Here is a 16,261-nt window from a genome sequence, read left to right on the forward strand (position 1 = left end):
TCCTCGCTCTGTGAAGGGATGCGACAAACCAGGCTGGGCTTATTTCACTCGGGAACATGAAGTGCAGCTGGTCCCTTTCTTCTCTCCGCCCCAGGGCTGCCCAAGTGACTCGGGTGCCAGCACCTCAGCCGGCCACCTGCTTTGTTTTGCAGCCGCTCCCCCGCTGTGCCATTTCCAAACACTTTCCCCTATCCCAGGGCCGCTCCGGGCGCCGGGCTGGCGGCGGGCAGGCAGGAGCGCCCTGGAGGCCGCCACAGGCCGGGCACCGCGCAGCGCAGACGGAGCCCGGCGGCCGCGTGCCTGAGCACGCGGGGAGACGCGCACCCAGCTCCGGACCTGGCTCCACTGGGGCCCCCTGATTTAAACAGCGGCGCCGAATGGTGGCTGCGAACCTCCAGGCGCCCACGTCGCGCCCGCCCCGCCGCTGGGCACGAGCAGGGCCCAGGGACGCGCTTCGGGCCCCGGGGTGAGCTGGGAAGGGCGCTCAGGCGGCTGCAGGCCGTGCGGGGGCGCGCGCTGCGCGGAGCTGCCGCCAGGGGGCGCGCTGCGGCCCGGCGCCGCGCGGCGCAGGGGAAGGGCTGCGGACGGGGCCATTCGCGCTGCGATAGCGGGGGGGAGCGGCGGCCCGGGCGCTGCGCCGGGAGCTCCGCCGCCGGGCTCCGGGGGCCGCGGCGGAGCGGCGGCGGCCTTGGGGTGACAGGCGACGGGCGGGGGCCGGCGGCGGGCGCGGCGGGAGGCGGCGGGGCCGGCGGCGGGCGCGGGGGGGGCGGAGTGGTTGGGGCCGGCGGCGGCCGCGGCGGGGTCAGTTCTCTTTAGTGTTTGCCGATGTTGGAGGCGTCTCCAAAGTGTCCCCGGGAGGCAGGTAACCGGGCCCGCGGGGGCGGCCGGGCCCCCCCGCCCGGCGAGAGGCGGGACAGGGGCCGCCCGCGCGGAGGGGGCTGCCGGAGCCGGGAGGCCGGAGCCCCGAACCGGGGGGCGGGGAAGGAGCAGGGGGCTTTGCCGGCCCCGCCTCGGGTCACACCGCGGCGGCGCTGATCCGGGAGGCGCCGCTCCTTTCCCGCCGGGCACGGGGCGGTCCGGGTCCCCGCCGCCGCGCTCGGGGGTCGCGCCCCTCGCCTCTGCAGCCGCTGCGATGCTGCAACCTCCGCGCGCCGGGAGATGCCCCGGCCGGGGTGTTCCTTCCCCAGTCGCTCTCCCGGCTCGGCCCGCGCTGACTCGGGTTTTCGCCGCCGTGAGCGGAATAATACAGCCGCTGGGGGGGCGGTAGGATCGGAGACGGATCATTCACCGTGGAAGTGCCACTCAGAATGCGCATTGGCTGCACATGGCATCAGGCCTGTGTTACATCTGCGCCGTAGCTTTGTGTAGCCAAAGCATGTCCCTTTCCCAGCGTGGCTTCCTGCGCTTTCGCACTGCCCCATTGCCATGCAGCGCGTCTCAGGTCATCTGTGAGAGGTGATTAGCTACTTAACGAGATTGTAAACTGTCCGTCTGCAACTGGTGTTTTAGAACAATACACAAAGCCTTAAATCTATTATCTGCTCGCTCTGTCGATTGTGCAATCAATTAAAAGTAATGTGGCACTGAACTCAGACTTCGCCTACAATGGGAAAGTTTCTTGAGCCTAAACTTTCCCCTGCTCCCAGGGTGTCTTTCCTCCTGTACAATATTCAGTAGTGAAATAGTTAACCATAACATTTGTGTTGCATGATTAGGTTTGGAGTTAATACTACCAGAGGACAGAAGGGAATTCCCATTTTTTTAAAAGTGCTGTTGGGCTGTATACACCCCAAGTCACTCAGACTTTTGCCAGTGTAATCCAGGCTTTGGGGTCTGCTGTGGAAGAAAGTCAACCGTGATGACAGCAGGGCAAAGTCCTTACAAACTTGGCTTTTCTGGGGACTGGGCTCCTTGGTGCAGTGTGGACAGTTCCCTCCCTGGCTTGGGAGGAGATGAGTCTAGAACAGCTGGTGGCACTATTTCATAGGCACCCTCTGCTGGTAGGGCTTCTACGAAGATCCAAACATGAAGACATAGCCTACTGTCCTGTGAGGGTGAATTGCCCTGCAATGCAGCTAGCTGGGAAACAGAAATACATGGGGAAATCAGTGACACTCTTCCTCCCATCAAAATCTTTCTTGGGTCACATATGGTGGGTTTTCTTTGCAATTATTAGGGTTAAAAATACAGGGCTGTGTAATGTTCAGAATCATCCATGGTGGATGTACAGAGTTAACCATGCCATTGCAAAGCTCTGCTTCGATGAAGGCAGTTTTCGCAGGTGTAAGTACATATTTACACGAGAATGCAGATTAAAGACACATCAGACATTAAACTGACCTGGGTGAATTGATGCAAAGTGGATTTACGCTGATTGAGCTCTCTTGTGTTACCAGATTAGTCAGCCACAATGTAAACCCTACCCTGTGCTGGTGCAGTGCATTAGGAGGTTCGCCTCTGTGCGGCTGCATTAACATACCAGTAAAAGTTTTCTTACTGTTGACAAAGACTTTTTTTTGCTGATGGGGGTTTTTGTGTGACTGTAGGGCTTATGAAAGGTGCCAGGCTGACATTCTGATGAGTCCTGCATCTAGTGATAGCTGGCAGCAGTGCAAGATTTCAAGTGCTGCCCAGATGATGACTCGTAACTGTGCTTTGAGGGGACCCACTAAAGCAGACCTGAGTCCTCATGCTTATTCAGAGCCCTCTGTGGAGATGTCCAACAGTGATGTGGATATTGCTGCTAGGAACTGAATAGATACCCACGCTTCATTTAACTACACAGCCAATGGTGGTAAACAGTTTGTGCCAGATTCAGATGATCAGCCTATGAAAGGCTTGATATAGCTCTTTACCAATCTGAGTAACTAAGTCTCCCAACATTTGTTTGAACAATCATAGTAATAGTATGTACTTGAGTAATCTTTCATCCTGAAATTTGAAAGTAGTTTACAAAGATAATATATTGAGATACACATGTCATAGAACTGGAAGGGACCTTGGGAGGTCATTGAGTCCAGTCCCCGGCCCTCTTGGCAGGACCAAGCACCATCCCTGATGGATATTTTTTGTTAATCTATTTGCCCCAGACCCTTAAATGGCCCCCTCAAGGATTGAGCTCACAATACTGTGTTTATCAGGCCAATGCTCAAACCACTGAGTTGTCCCTCCCATTACTACCCCACTTTTACACTTGAAAAAGCTGGAAGACAAAAAAGTTAAGAGATGTTCCCTAGCTAGCACACTAAATCAATGACACAGCTCACTTAGACCAGTGGTTTTCAAATTTTTTGGCCCGCGTCCCTCTGCACTCAGTGCAAACCTTTCTGGGGAGCACCAGCCAACCACTAGAATTGCGGTCAGTGGGAGCTGCAGGGAAAGCCTCCAGGCAGCATGTCCATGACCTGGTGGTCCCCCTGGCAGGTGAGTGGCAGCATGCAGATCCACTTGCTCCTCCCATGACCTGAATCTGGTGAGGCTTTGGGCTTTCTCCCCAATCTTCCTAAGCAGGAATCCAGCGCTGGCTTTCCAACCATGCTTAGCAGGGGCATGAGGCTGGAGTGCTAGCATGGGCTCCCTGCGGCAGGGGGAAGGCCGGGCGTGGGGAGAGAAGCCCTGAGCCCCTGGCCTACTTGCAGCGTGGTTGTGGACCACTGGTGGCCTGTGAACCGCAGTTTGAGAAGCAGGGACTTGGACCATTCTTCGGGGCAGAAACCATAGGCTTGATTTTCCTCTGTTCCCAGTTTTATCTGTGGCTCTGGTGACTTCAGTTGGCTTACTCCTGATTTATACAGATATAAATATCAGACATGAATCAGGTACTCTGATTTTTATTTATAAAGTGGAATAGTAAGTGCACTTCCCAAGTTCACAAAGTGAATTAGTGGCTGAGCCAGATGTTTGGATTCTACGACTGCTGATCTAACTGTGTAGCATTTGTCATATTCCCTCTTAAATAGTTGTGTTACCTATTCAAGGTCATATACTTCGTTGTTTGTGTAGGCTGAGCTGATAGGTGGCAGAGAGAAGAACAAGAATGATGTCTCATAACCTGTAGCAACTTCACAGGATGCTGCCACTAAACCTACATTTTATTGTTAGTCTAATCTGTTCCTTCTCTCTCCATTGTTTTATCTGTTTCATATAAATAATGGACAAAATGACAGAAAGTTCAATATTAGGCGTCACTTGGCTTGGCCAGTAACAGTTCTTCGCATTTTTAATCTTCAAATTAGTTTAATTACTTTATAAACTTTTTTTAACTGAGAATTCTTCTCTGAGGGAGGTTCAGATTGCCCCAACTTTGCACATGGGGAAATTGAGGCAATGAACTTTAATGTCTTGGTTAAAATCACAGAGTGAGATGTTGTTGGCAGATCTGAAATCAGAATACTGGAGTTACAGATTTTCAATCCCATGTTCAGACTACCTAATTGTGCTTTTTGGGGGGAGAGGTGTTGGGTAGGGAGGAGGGTGGGTAACTATTATGCTTGCAAATCAAGTAGTTGATGGCTTTGCAAAGTAGAATTCCAGAATCATTTGGGCATTGATCACACGGATGGCAGTCGTTTGAATATTCTGAACTTGCCTAAATTGGAATGTTTCACCACTTTACCTGTACCATTATAGTTAAAGCAGTATATCCCCTTAGAGTAGATGGAATTATATTAGTATAAAGGTGCTTTATGCTAGTATTCCTATAAACCAATCTGTTACCAAAGATTCCGTGGACAGAAGGGGCCATTGTGATAATACAGTCTGACTTGTATAATACAGGTCAGAAAAACTTCCCTGAAATAATTCTTGGAGTTTATCTTTTGGAAAACTATCCGCTCTTGATCTGAAAATTGCCAGTGATGGAGAATCTACCAAATCTGTGAGTTCCGATGGTTTAGTACATACTCAGTGTAAAAATTTATACAGTCATACCCTGAGATATGCCCATTCGGGCTACGAGAATTCAAGTTTACGAGCAGCTTGATTAAGGACCACTACTTTGCCTTATGAAGCATTTTCTCGAGTTTAGGAGTGCCTCTGCAGGATGCGGACACCCTGCAGCTGGAGAAAGTCAGCCCATCCTGGCCCCACCCATGCAGCTCACTCCTTGGACGGCTATGGGGCTGCCTCCACCCGCCCTGCACAGCTGTGCCTTGGGCTCTGATCGCCACCTGGTGGCAGTTTCTTAGCACCCCCAGCCCAACCTTTACCTGGGGCTGGTCTGGTCTCCACCTTGGTCCTGCAGCAGCGGCGCACCCTGGCCCAGCTGGCAGCTGTGGGCTCCCAGGCACTCCTGGTAGACATGGCTGCTGGGCACGCAGCCCATCCTGGCCCCACCCCTGCCCGCTTGCTCCCCAGGCGGCTAGGGGGCCTCCGCCACCTTCTTTGCGCAGCTGTGCCCTCTGCTAGGTAAGCATAAGTGGGTGTACATTTTGGGGCTCAGGAATGCATAAAATTTTTTCTCATTGAAATTAATGGTAATTACATTTTCAACTTACAATAATTCGCCCTAAGAGGAGTTTTTCAGGAGCGAATTACCCTCGTAAGGCAGGGGGAAGACCGCACCGTATTTTCAATTTGAATTCAGCTAACTTTCAACTTCCAGCTATTGCATTGTTGTACATTTCTCTGCTGTATTGAAGAACCTGTTTTTAAGTATTTGTTCCCCACATAGATACTTATAGATCTGCAGTGTCCAATACACCTTCTGTTCGACATGCGGCGAATTGGACACCGCGGTGTGGCAAAATGCAGCTCATGAGAGCTGCACACATAGAGCGCCCTCCACCCATTCTGCACATGCACCCCACCACTTGGTGGACAAGCGTGTGGCAGCAACGGCAGCTCCACATGTGGCTCTGGCCTGGATTTTATTATTTTCTCCCAGATTGTTGATAAAAATGGTAAGTGGTGTCAGGCCTAAGGCCAGGGTTTCCCCGGTTACAGTTAGATTTTGAGGTCTGTTAATTATCTAGTTTGTAATCAATTTAATGTGTATCATGTTAAATTGTGTATCTTTCTGTATTTTAATCTTAGTGTTACATGTGTATAACTGCATGTGCGCTAGGGCTGTGTCTACACTGCCGCCCTCCTTCGAAGGGAGGATGGTAAGTAGGGTGTCGGGAGATTACTAATGAAGTGCTGTGCTGCATATGCAGCCCTTCATTAAGCAAATTCACCCCTGTGGCAACTTCGAAGTACCAGCTCACGTCTAGCTGCGACTCACCCACCAGTATTTCGAAATTCCGGGGCAACTTCCAAGTCCCTTTACTCCTCAGATTTTTGAGGAGCTATAACCTCACTTATTACAAATATGGACCCATATGAGAAGGCTGCTTATGGCCATGTAATATTCAGGTCATAATATAATGAAAACAGAAGAGTTTGTGCCAGCTGTGCATGGCTGTAAGAGAGACGCGTGGCTGGTGCATACTTTACCCCAAGAGTAAATTAGGGATCTGTTCATGTATTAATCTTCTTGTAATTAAAATGCTTCCAGATTGTGACTGCTTTTTTAGCCCGATATTTCAGCATATCCAACTGCATCTTTTCCTTGGGTTCAGTCGGGGCATCTAGAACAAAATCCTTTTATTTAGCAGCCCCAGTGTTGCCATATACTTGTAACCTATTAAATGATTTTCTCTGTTATATTTTAACAGTGGGGGGAAAAAATCTTTGTGCTGTATAGAATCACAGCTCGAATAAACTTATCAAACACTTTACCTGGTGGAGGCAGGTATGAAAAGGAAGGCAGGGACAAGGCACTACTGAGAAGCCGTTGCCAAGCTATCCTTCCATGCTGGAAAATGGCAACCTGCGGTAGGATTTTTACCAGGCTGCTACACAGTGAAGTGACACCATTTGTGACAATTTCAATGGTGCATAGTTCTGAATGGTAGTCATGAGTCTGCCTGGTGCTGTTGATTGGAGGAATGCTAGTTGTGTTATATCTACTGAGAACTGTCACATTTTAGAATGAGTTGGAAAGGGCCCCATAGAATGGCGATGTTGTCTGGTTTGGGTTGTGTTTTTTCTTAGTTAGCTCAAAATTGAAGTATGTCATATAGCCGTGAGATTTACAGGACCTTATTCTATGAGTTGGTGAGTGCCTTTTGCAAAGCTAAGGGGAGCCGAGTGCATTCAGTAGCTGTAGGAGGCGTTTAAAGGTGTGGAAAGCAGAGAGAGAATTCTATGGAATATCTAGTTACCCCTTTGGCCTGAGTGATTAGAAGGTATTTGGATTGCTTTCACTCAGGTGCTGATTGATGACATAGGTATTTTGTGCAGTCATGTTTTATTTACAATCAATGTACAAACATAGTTTTTTTCCTGAACATAGTAGGAACAAATAAGATTTTTTGGATTGCATTGATCAAGCCTTCCCTTTGCAGCAGTCCAGCCTCCCAAAAAACCTTCCCACTGGGGGTCCCTTTCAGGTCTGGACTCATGATGACTGCTCACCCTTTCTGCTAACTCTTTCTTGCTGGCTGTCTGCCTGCCTTTCTGCCTCCAACACACACTGTTGCAACCAATCAACGCCTCACCATTTCACTCTGTCCTCAGGGAAACCCTTCTGCCTACACTGATTAGCTGCTAACCAGTCTTGCATGTGTCCTGCCTTGGGGGTGGCTTCTGCTGTCATCTGCTGTGTTACTCCATGATCTTAACTGCTTTTTCCATTCAGCTGAATGAAAAGTGGCTAGTAGGTCTCAGAATGCCTAGGGAGACTGGGGCTAGCAGATTTTGTGGCTCCTCACTGGGCTCTGGGGTGGGGTCAGAATGAGGGGTTCAGTGCATTTGAGGGGGTGCTGGGGAGCAGGGTGGAGTGGGGATGTGGGGTCTGGTCAGGAAGCAGGATGCAGGAGAGGGCTGGGGTATAGGGTCTGGAGGGGAGTCCCGGTGCAGGAACAGGATGAGGGTTGGGTTGCAGCATCTGGAATGGAGGGGATGGGGGATGGGGCACAAGAAGCTACCTGGCATAGCTCTGGGGAGAGAGGGGAACACATCGCTCTGCATGCTGCAGCAGTGCCCATCCGCTGGCATTGCTCCTCGCCTCTCACATTGGTTGTCATTTGGCAATGGGAGCGACCGAGGGATGGGGGCGGGGAGGGCACAGTAGTCTCTGCATGGAGTGCTTCCCTGTAGCACACAGCCACTTCCCCCGTCAGGCAGAGTCTGTGGGCCTGATCTGGCCACAGCTTGCCTCCTTCGGCCCCTCCCCTGCGGTGGCATGAATCAGCCAGTGCTGGAGCTGCAGCCATGGTTCCCCACCATGATTGGAGTGCCAGCACGGGCTTGTGCCCCTGCTATGGGCAGGCAAGCCCTGAGCTTCACAGGTCAGATACAGATAGGTTCCCCATCCTTGCTATAGGCACAGGAGCCTCTGTCCTATCCGAACCAAAATGCTTGCCTGTGTGTCAAATAGCTGCAAAATAGTGCTAAATTCTGGAAATTTATCTCACGTCAAACTGCTTTTGTTCGCTTGCATGTGCTTTCACGTAGTGTTATGAAACAATCTGAACAAATAAACCCTTCTCTCCCCATTTTTCTCATCTTGGATTTTTAGATGCTTATGCAGTAACTACTCTCCTCTACTTCTGTTTTTCTCTACATAGAGATTTGATTTTCTTTTGAAGTTTCTCACTGTCATTGTAAGAAAAACTGGCTAGCTTTCCTTTACATAAAATTAACATTATTGCAGAAGGACATTAGTGACAGATATTAATATATTAATCTAGCATTGTGAACTGTTTAAGGATCCAGAAGACTTTAGGTAGAGTATCTCAAATGCATGCGGTGTTCTGTGATGCTAGAGAGGCTTTGGGACATAATGGGTGTAGGAGGGCCTCAGTGTTAGAATTGTTGAATTCTATGCCTTTCACTTTTAAAAAAAACTTTTAAATCACTTAACCCCTCTGTAACTTACTACCCATAAAACAAGTAAAATGTTATTTTTTGTTTCTAAATTTGACAGTCTCCCCAGGACAGGGTAACTTTGCAAACTGCACTTGAGTGTCAAGAATTGGTTGGGTGTGCTGGTGGCAGTGTCTTGCTGTATGCAGAAGGGAGCACATGACTCTCACAGACAATGTTGTGTGCAATCAGCATTCGCATCACTCCACTTGCCTTTACTTTTATGTGTGTCACTTAGTGAAACGGGTAGGAGAAAATATGCAGCTGGAAACCAGCAAAATTTGGCAATCTTGCACGTGGGCAGTGGTAAGCAAAATGTCTCATGGGCCACATGTAGAACCTCAATGGGCCATATGTGGCTCATGGGCTGCATATATATTGTGTAGATGTAACCCACATAGCACAGAAAGAGCTGCCTATGTGAGCCACAGAGGTAAATAGATTGAAAGGACCACTGATGTAACTGGAAAAGGGTTTGAGTAGCCCAGCTCAGAAAGAGGAAGACATGGGGAAGAGAACAGATGTACCCTGAAGGGTAATGACAAGGGTTCTTGGGAGCCTCCCTGAGGTAATGAGCCCATATGCTGAGCTCACAGTTTGGTTGCCTTTCCTTTCTCTTTTCACCTTATCTTGGACTAGAAGCTGGGAGAGGAAAAAGAGAGGAGGAGGTGCCGTAGGGAGAGTAACTCTCAGGGCACTTTCGGGAGCTAGACATTGTAGAATCAGAGCCTTAATTAAGTCAGGAAGCCGCAAGTTAATGAACCAAACAAATGGAGGAAGTGGAAGAGGTAATTGGTAAGAATAAACTTACGCGTGCTGGCCTCATGCTTAATAATTTAAACAAATATAAACAATCTACATCAGGTAATCCTAGTTACCTGCTAGTTTGCTGTTGCTTGAAGTCAAGCATTTTTAAGCTGTTATTTTTTGTTTATATTGTGATATTTATTGAATACTAAGGGTTGAATTGAAGCGACTCAAAATTTAAATATGCAACTGCGTGTCCCATTATCCCAAAATAAGCCATTATGTTCAACATGAAGATGGTAAAAACAATGTATACTTATGTACAGCGTAGAAGTGTGGGAAACCCTAGAAAAATTACATCTCCAGGAATACTGTGTGCATTTTTGCAGGCTGTGATAAAGCTGCTGAACAAAAATAAAGTGCTTCACTGATGGGCCTAATTGACTCTAAAACTAAAAATTAAAAAGCAATAGTTTTTTTTTTTTTGTGAAGTGCTTAAAATGTTCTCTGAATGATATCATAGAGCATCTGTGGCCTCATCTACACTATGGGTGCTGCAGCCGTGTGCTGGAGTGCCCGACTGTACATGCTTCCAACAGCAACAGAAGGGGTTTCTTTGTTGTTATAGTTAATCTGAGTGGCATTAGATGAAGTGCTGAAAGAATTCTTGCGTTGATCTAAACAGCTGTACCCATGAGTTAAGTCAATTTAGCTGCAGTGCTGAGGGGTGTGAATTTCTTACACTGCAAGCAATACCTCTAAGTCAGTCTAAATTTGAAGTGTAAACTAGGACTATTTATAAAAATCCTGTTAATACATTATTAATCAAAGCGTGGCATCCATTGAAAATCCAAAGTAGCACTAGCCTATTTTGCCATGCATTATCCACCATCCAGTGCTTGTTAAAATCAATGCTTATAACCTATTAAAGAGGGATCAAGGGGGCAAAAAGTCAGAGAAAATGATAATCTATGTAAAATATGCTAGGATCTTACTGCATTGTTAATAGGCCTGCTGACACGGGAGGGGAGAGGGCGAGAGGGTGGACAAAGAGGGGCAGTTGCCTCGGGCTCAGCATTAAGCTGCGGTGGCTGGAACCCTGGGCTCCTTTGAAACGCCGTGGAGTGCTGTGCTGCCGCTCCGTGTGCAGCTCTGAGCATGCATGGAGGGCTCAGGGCAGACTGCCCGAAGTCTCTGCGGTTCTTCCCTTGGCCCCACCCCTTCTGGGGACAGGGAGCTGGGCCTCCTTCCCACCTTGCGCTCAGGCCAGCGGCAACTATCAGCACTGCCGACGCTTAATGTTTTGTTTGTTTTTTTTCTTCTTTCCAAAGAGTCTTAGAATGCTGGAGAAATTCCAAAAGACTGAAAAAAAGATAACATGACAGTCTCTAAAATGGGTGAATGAGATGTTCTGGGTAATTAGAGATGTATGCAAGATAATGGAGCTGCTGATATGGGATTTAAAAGGGCATAATGAAATTAATGCCAATCAACATGGATTTATGGAAAATAGACACAGTCAGACTAACATGTTTGGTTCTGCTGTGAGTGCAGGGTGCTGAACTCAATGATCTCCCAAAGTCCCTCCTTGTGTTCTATGATAATTTGGTATCCTGTCATAAGCGTACGTGGTTGATTAAGGCAATAGTGCTCATGTAACATACATAGACATCTGAGGGCATTTGAATTATTAATGCATAACATTTTGATTAAAAATAAGAAAATTAACATGGCACATACTAGATGAATTAAAAGCTGGCTAATTGATAGGTCTCAAAGTTTAATCGTAAAGAGGGAATCATCATTGATTGGTGTGTGTTTAAGAGAGTCTTGAAGAGATTGGGTCTTAGCTCTGTGGTATTTAATATTCTATTAATGCCTGGAACAAAACATAAAATTATAATTGAAAAAGTTTGCATAAAAATTGAGGGAGTGGTAAATAATAAAGAGGACAAACCACTAGATCACTTGTTAAGTGGGCACAAGCAAACTCTGTGTATTTTATTATTGCTAAACATAAATATGTAAATTAAAAGCGCGAAGAATATAGGTCATACTTAGAGAATGGGTGACTGTATCCTGGGAAGTAGTGCATCTGAAAAAGGTTTGATGTATGTGATGGCTGAACTGGAACTCCCAGTGTGATGTTATGGCTAATGCAATACTTGGGTGCATAAACAAAGAGTCTCAAGTAAGAGAGTAGAATGCCTTTTTTTTTTTAAATAAAAAACAAACAAACCAAAACCTATGTATAACCTGTGTATTTGGCAGTGGTGTGATTGCTGTTGGTATACTCTTCCCAGTTCTGGTCTCTGAAATTCAAGAGGGTGTTGATAAATTGGAATGGGTTCAAAGAAGAGCCACAAAAATGATTAAAGGATTGGAAAACATTGCTCAGTAATGATCTAAGGTACTTTATCTTAACAGAGAGAAGTCTAAGGGGTGACTTGGTTATAATCTGTAGATAAGTGTATGTGGAATAAATATTTAATAATGGGCTCTTCAGTCTGGTAGAGTAAGGTATAACATGATCCAGTGGCTGGAAGTTGAAGTTAGGTAAATTCGGACAGAAAATAAGGTATACATGTTTAAAATGAATTCCCAACTAGCTAAAGTAAAAATTACCTTTTTAGGTCTCCCCCCTCCCCATTAGGAACATTTCTGAAATTTACACCACTGTGACAGCATTGGCATAGTTACTCTGTTAGGTTACCGTAATCAAGGTTTGTCTACACTTAAAACATGATAACAGCACAAACACAGCGCTGTAGTTGCACTGTCGTAGCACTTCAATGTGAAGACTGTCTACCACAACAAGAGGAGTTCTCCTAATCATGTAGGTTGTCTACCTCCCCAAGTAACAGTAGGTAGGTTGAGGGAAGCGAGTCTTCTGTTGACCTTCCCTGTCTATGCAGGGAGTTAGGTTGGAATGACTATGCTGTCAAGGAGTATGGATTTTTCACATCCCTGAGTGACATAGCTGGCCTAGTCTGCACCAGCGTAGTATAATCCCTTTACATCACTTCTTAACATCAGTATTTTGGAGTTTGCCCACTGTAACTATATGGATGGCCATTTCAGCCTTCCATCAAATGATCCAGGGCTGGTCCATAGTCTCTCAGAACATGACTCCTCCTTTCCTGAGGGAATCAAAAGGCTTTTTCTTTGAGTCCAGTCCCCAGTTCTGCAGTGGGACCTCAAACTGGTCCAGTCTGGGCTCACAGAGCCAGCCTTCGGCCTCATGTTCTTAGTTGCATCTGTTGTGGAAGGTAGCTTTCATTGTGGTGGTGACTTTAACATGTTTGGTCTCTGTGTTGTGTACTTTAATGTTGGAATCACCTTATACCATCTTCCATAAAGTATAGCTTTGACCCTACGAGGCCTTTTTGCCTAAGGCATTCTCTACCTTCCACACGAGCCAGCATATCTTCTACCAGTCTTCTGTCCTAAACCTCATAAGACCAGCAAACTATTTAAGAGAGGTATCTGTGCTAGTCTGTAGCTTCACTAAAACAAGCAGTCCTGTAGCATCTCAGAGACTAACACATTTATTATGTCATGAGCTTTTGTCAGTAAGACCCACTTCAAATGAAAACAAAAGTTTTTTTTTTTTCTTTTCCATCTGAAGAAGTGGGTCTTACCCACAAAAGCTCATGGTTGTAAATTTTTTAGTCTCTAAGGTGTTACGGGACTGCTTGTTGTTTGTGAAAACCAGTAAGGAGATGCATACGCACACTGAATGTGAGGAGGCCCCTGACATTCTATTTTGAACAGACGAAGCCTTTCCACAAATTGTCTCATCTTGTCTTTATCTCATCTACTGACAAGACGAAGGGTTTCCCAGTGTCCAGAGGATTTCAAGCAGGATAACCACTTACATGTGGACTGCCAGGGTCCATTGCCACTGATTGTGAGGTTCCACTCAACCAGGCATATGTCTCTTTTGGCAGCCTTCGTGGCTCACATTCTGATCCAGGAAATCTGTAAGGCCTTTACATGGTCATCAGTACACATGTTCACAGCCCACTAGTTGTCACTTAGCAGGCCAGGGAAGACACTGAGTTTGGCAGAGCTGTGTTGTGTTCTGCATACCTGAAAAGTCCTACCTGCCTCTGGGGTTACTGCTTGGCGTTGCCTAAGGTGAACGAAGGGGAGCAAGCACTCAAAGAGGAAAAGATAGTGAGTTATCTGTTTCCTTAACTGGTATTCTTCAGGTCATATTGATCATGTACTTTCAATATCCTGCCCTCTTTCCTTACTGTTGGTTTCCAGCAAGAAGGACCTGAGGGTGGTGGTGGGGAGATGATTGTGTGAGAGGTGGTCCCCTCTGGATATTACACTTCCAGCACTAATGCATGTGGCAAGCACACGCACCTAAGCTGAATGGACATGAGAAACATATCTCAAAGAACCCCAGTTATGGAAGCAGGTAACTGTCTTATTTGCAGAGTGAGTGATGTATAGGCACTGAGTATAAGCAATCACAAATCAATATTAGTAAAACTGTAATAAAATAAATATAGTTTATTGTGTGTATGCCACACAGTTCACAGAAACACTAAGTTAGATTTTAAATTTATTTTTATTAAATAGTGCAGGTTGAACATCTCTTATCTGGCACTCTCTGTACCTGATCCGAGCCAGATATGAGAGTTTTCCAAATGAGGGAGAGTCATCTTCCTTCATCTGAATCCTCACTGGCCTCAGGTCCTGGCAGCCAAGTCCCAGTTTCTGGCTGACCCTGGGTCCTGTCAGCCACCATCTGCCATGGCTCCCAGCCACCCACAGATCCCAGCAGCCTGCAGCTGTTCACAGCCGTCGACCCCAGCTCTCCACCAGTCGGAGCTCCCTGCTCCCTTTCAGTCCTGGCTTCATGTGGTTCCCCACCACCCCTGGCTCATAGAATCATAGGGCTGGAGGGGACCTCAGGAGGTCATCTAGTCCAGCCCCCTGCTTCAAGCAGGATCAGTCCCATCTAAGTTGTCCCAGCCAGGACCTTGTCAACCCAGGACTGAAAAACCTCTAAGGATGGAGGTTCCAACACCTCTCTTGGTGACTCATTCCAGTGCTTCACCACCCGCCTGGAGAAGTAGTTTTTCCTCATATCCAACCTACACCTCCCCCTTTGTAATTTCAGACTATTGCTCCTTGTTCTGCCATCTGTTACTAATGAGAACAGTCTCTCTCCATCCCATTTAGAGCCCCCTTTCAAGAAGTTGAAGGCTGCTGTTAAACCACCCCTAGTCTTCTCTTCTGTAAACTAAATAAACCCAAATCCCTCAGCCTCATCTCATAGGTCATGTGCTCCATCCCCTTAATCATTTTTGTTGCCCTCTGCTGAACCTGCTCCAGCAAATCCACATACTTTTTATACTGGGAGGCTCAAAACTGGACACAGTACTGCAGATGTGGCCTCACCAGTGCTGAATGGGGGGATTGACCACTTCTCTAGATCTGCTCGCAATGCATCCTAATACACCCTAATTTGCCATTAGCCTTCTTGGCTCCAAGGACACACTATTTACTCTTATCCAGCCTTTCATCCACTATAACTCCTAGGTCACTTTCTGCTGTACTGCTGCTTAGCCAGTGGGTCCCCAGCCTATAACAGTGCTTGGAATTCTTCCATCCCAAGTGCAGGGCTCTACACTTCTCCTTGTTGAACCTGTTTCTTTTGGCCCAAGTCTTCAATTAATCTGGGTCACTCTGGATCCTACCTCTACCCTCCAAAGTATCTGCTTCTCCCCCTATCTTAGTGTCGTCCGCAAACTTGCTGAGGGTGCAATCCAGTCCCTCATCCAGGTCATTAATAAAGATGTTGAATAACACTGGCCTCAGATGTGAGCTTTGGGGCACTCTGCTTGAAACAGACCGCCATCCAGATATTGAACCATTGACCACTACCCATCGGGCCCAGTTGTCAAGCCAGCTTTCTGTCCATCTTATAGTCCATGGATCCAATCCATACTTCCTCAACTTATGGGCAAGAATGTTCCGGGAGATTGTACCAAAAGCTTTGCTGAAGTCTAGGTATATCACATCCACTGACTTCCCCATGTCCACAGAGCCTGTTACCTCATCATAGAAGTTAATCAGATTGGTCAGGCATGACTTGCCCTTGGTGAATCCATGTTGGGTACTCTTGATCACTTTCCCCTCTTCCATGTGCTCCAAAATGGATTCCTTGAGGATCCTTTCCATTGTTTTCCTAAGGATTGAGGTAAGGCTGACCGTCTATAGTGCCCTGGATTGTCCTTTTTTCCTTTTTTAAGGATGTGCAAAAGCCACAGAAATGGGCTAACAGAAATGTATGAGCATAAGCTTTCGTGGGCAAAGACCCACTTTGTCAGATGCAGGTAAGGATGGGCACTACATTAGCCTTTTTCTAGTCATCTGGGATCATTCCCGATCTCCAAGAGTCTTCAAAGATGATGGCCAAAGGCTCAGCAATGACATCTGCCAATTCTCTCAGCACCCTTGGGTGCATTAAATCCAGACCCATGGATATGTGTACATCTAGTTTTTCTAGGTAGCTCTTAATGTGCTCCTTCCCCACCGATGTCTGCCCTCCACCTTCCCATACTGCATTGTCTAGCACCGTTGT

The 16,261-nt window shown here is 47.1% G+C and overlaps 1 protein-coding gene across 5 annotated transcripts in view; it reads left to right on the forward strand.

Moving 5' to 3' along the window:
* Positions 1 to 796: 796 nt before the first annotated feature.
* STAU2 (staufen double-stranded RNA binding protein 2) overlaps positions 797 to 16,261 on the forward strand; it is a 247,048-nt gene continuing 231,583 nt past the window's right edge. For 4 of the 5 annotated variants that reach the window (XM_074987073.1, XM_074987072.1, XM_074987069.1 and 1 more), the window contains exon 1: positions 797 to 862. The gene's annotated coding sequence lies outside the window, so the exon portion shown is untranslated. The remainder of the gene's footprint in view (positions 863 to 16,261) is intronic. The other variant, XM_074987071.1, reaches the window with a different exon arrangement.

Source organism: Carettochelys insculpta, chromosome 2 (assembly GCF_033958435.1).
Source record: "Carettochelys insculpta isolate YL-2023 chromosome 2, ASM3395843v1, whole genome shotgun sequence".
NCBI classification, from domain to species: domain Eukaryota; kingdom Metazoa; phylum Chordata; order Testudines; family Carettochelyidae; genus Carettochelys; species Carettochelys insculpta.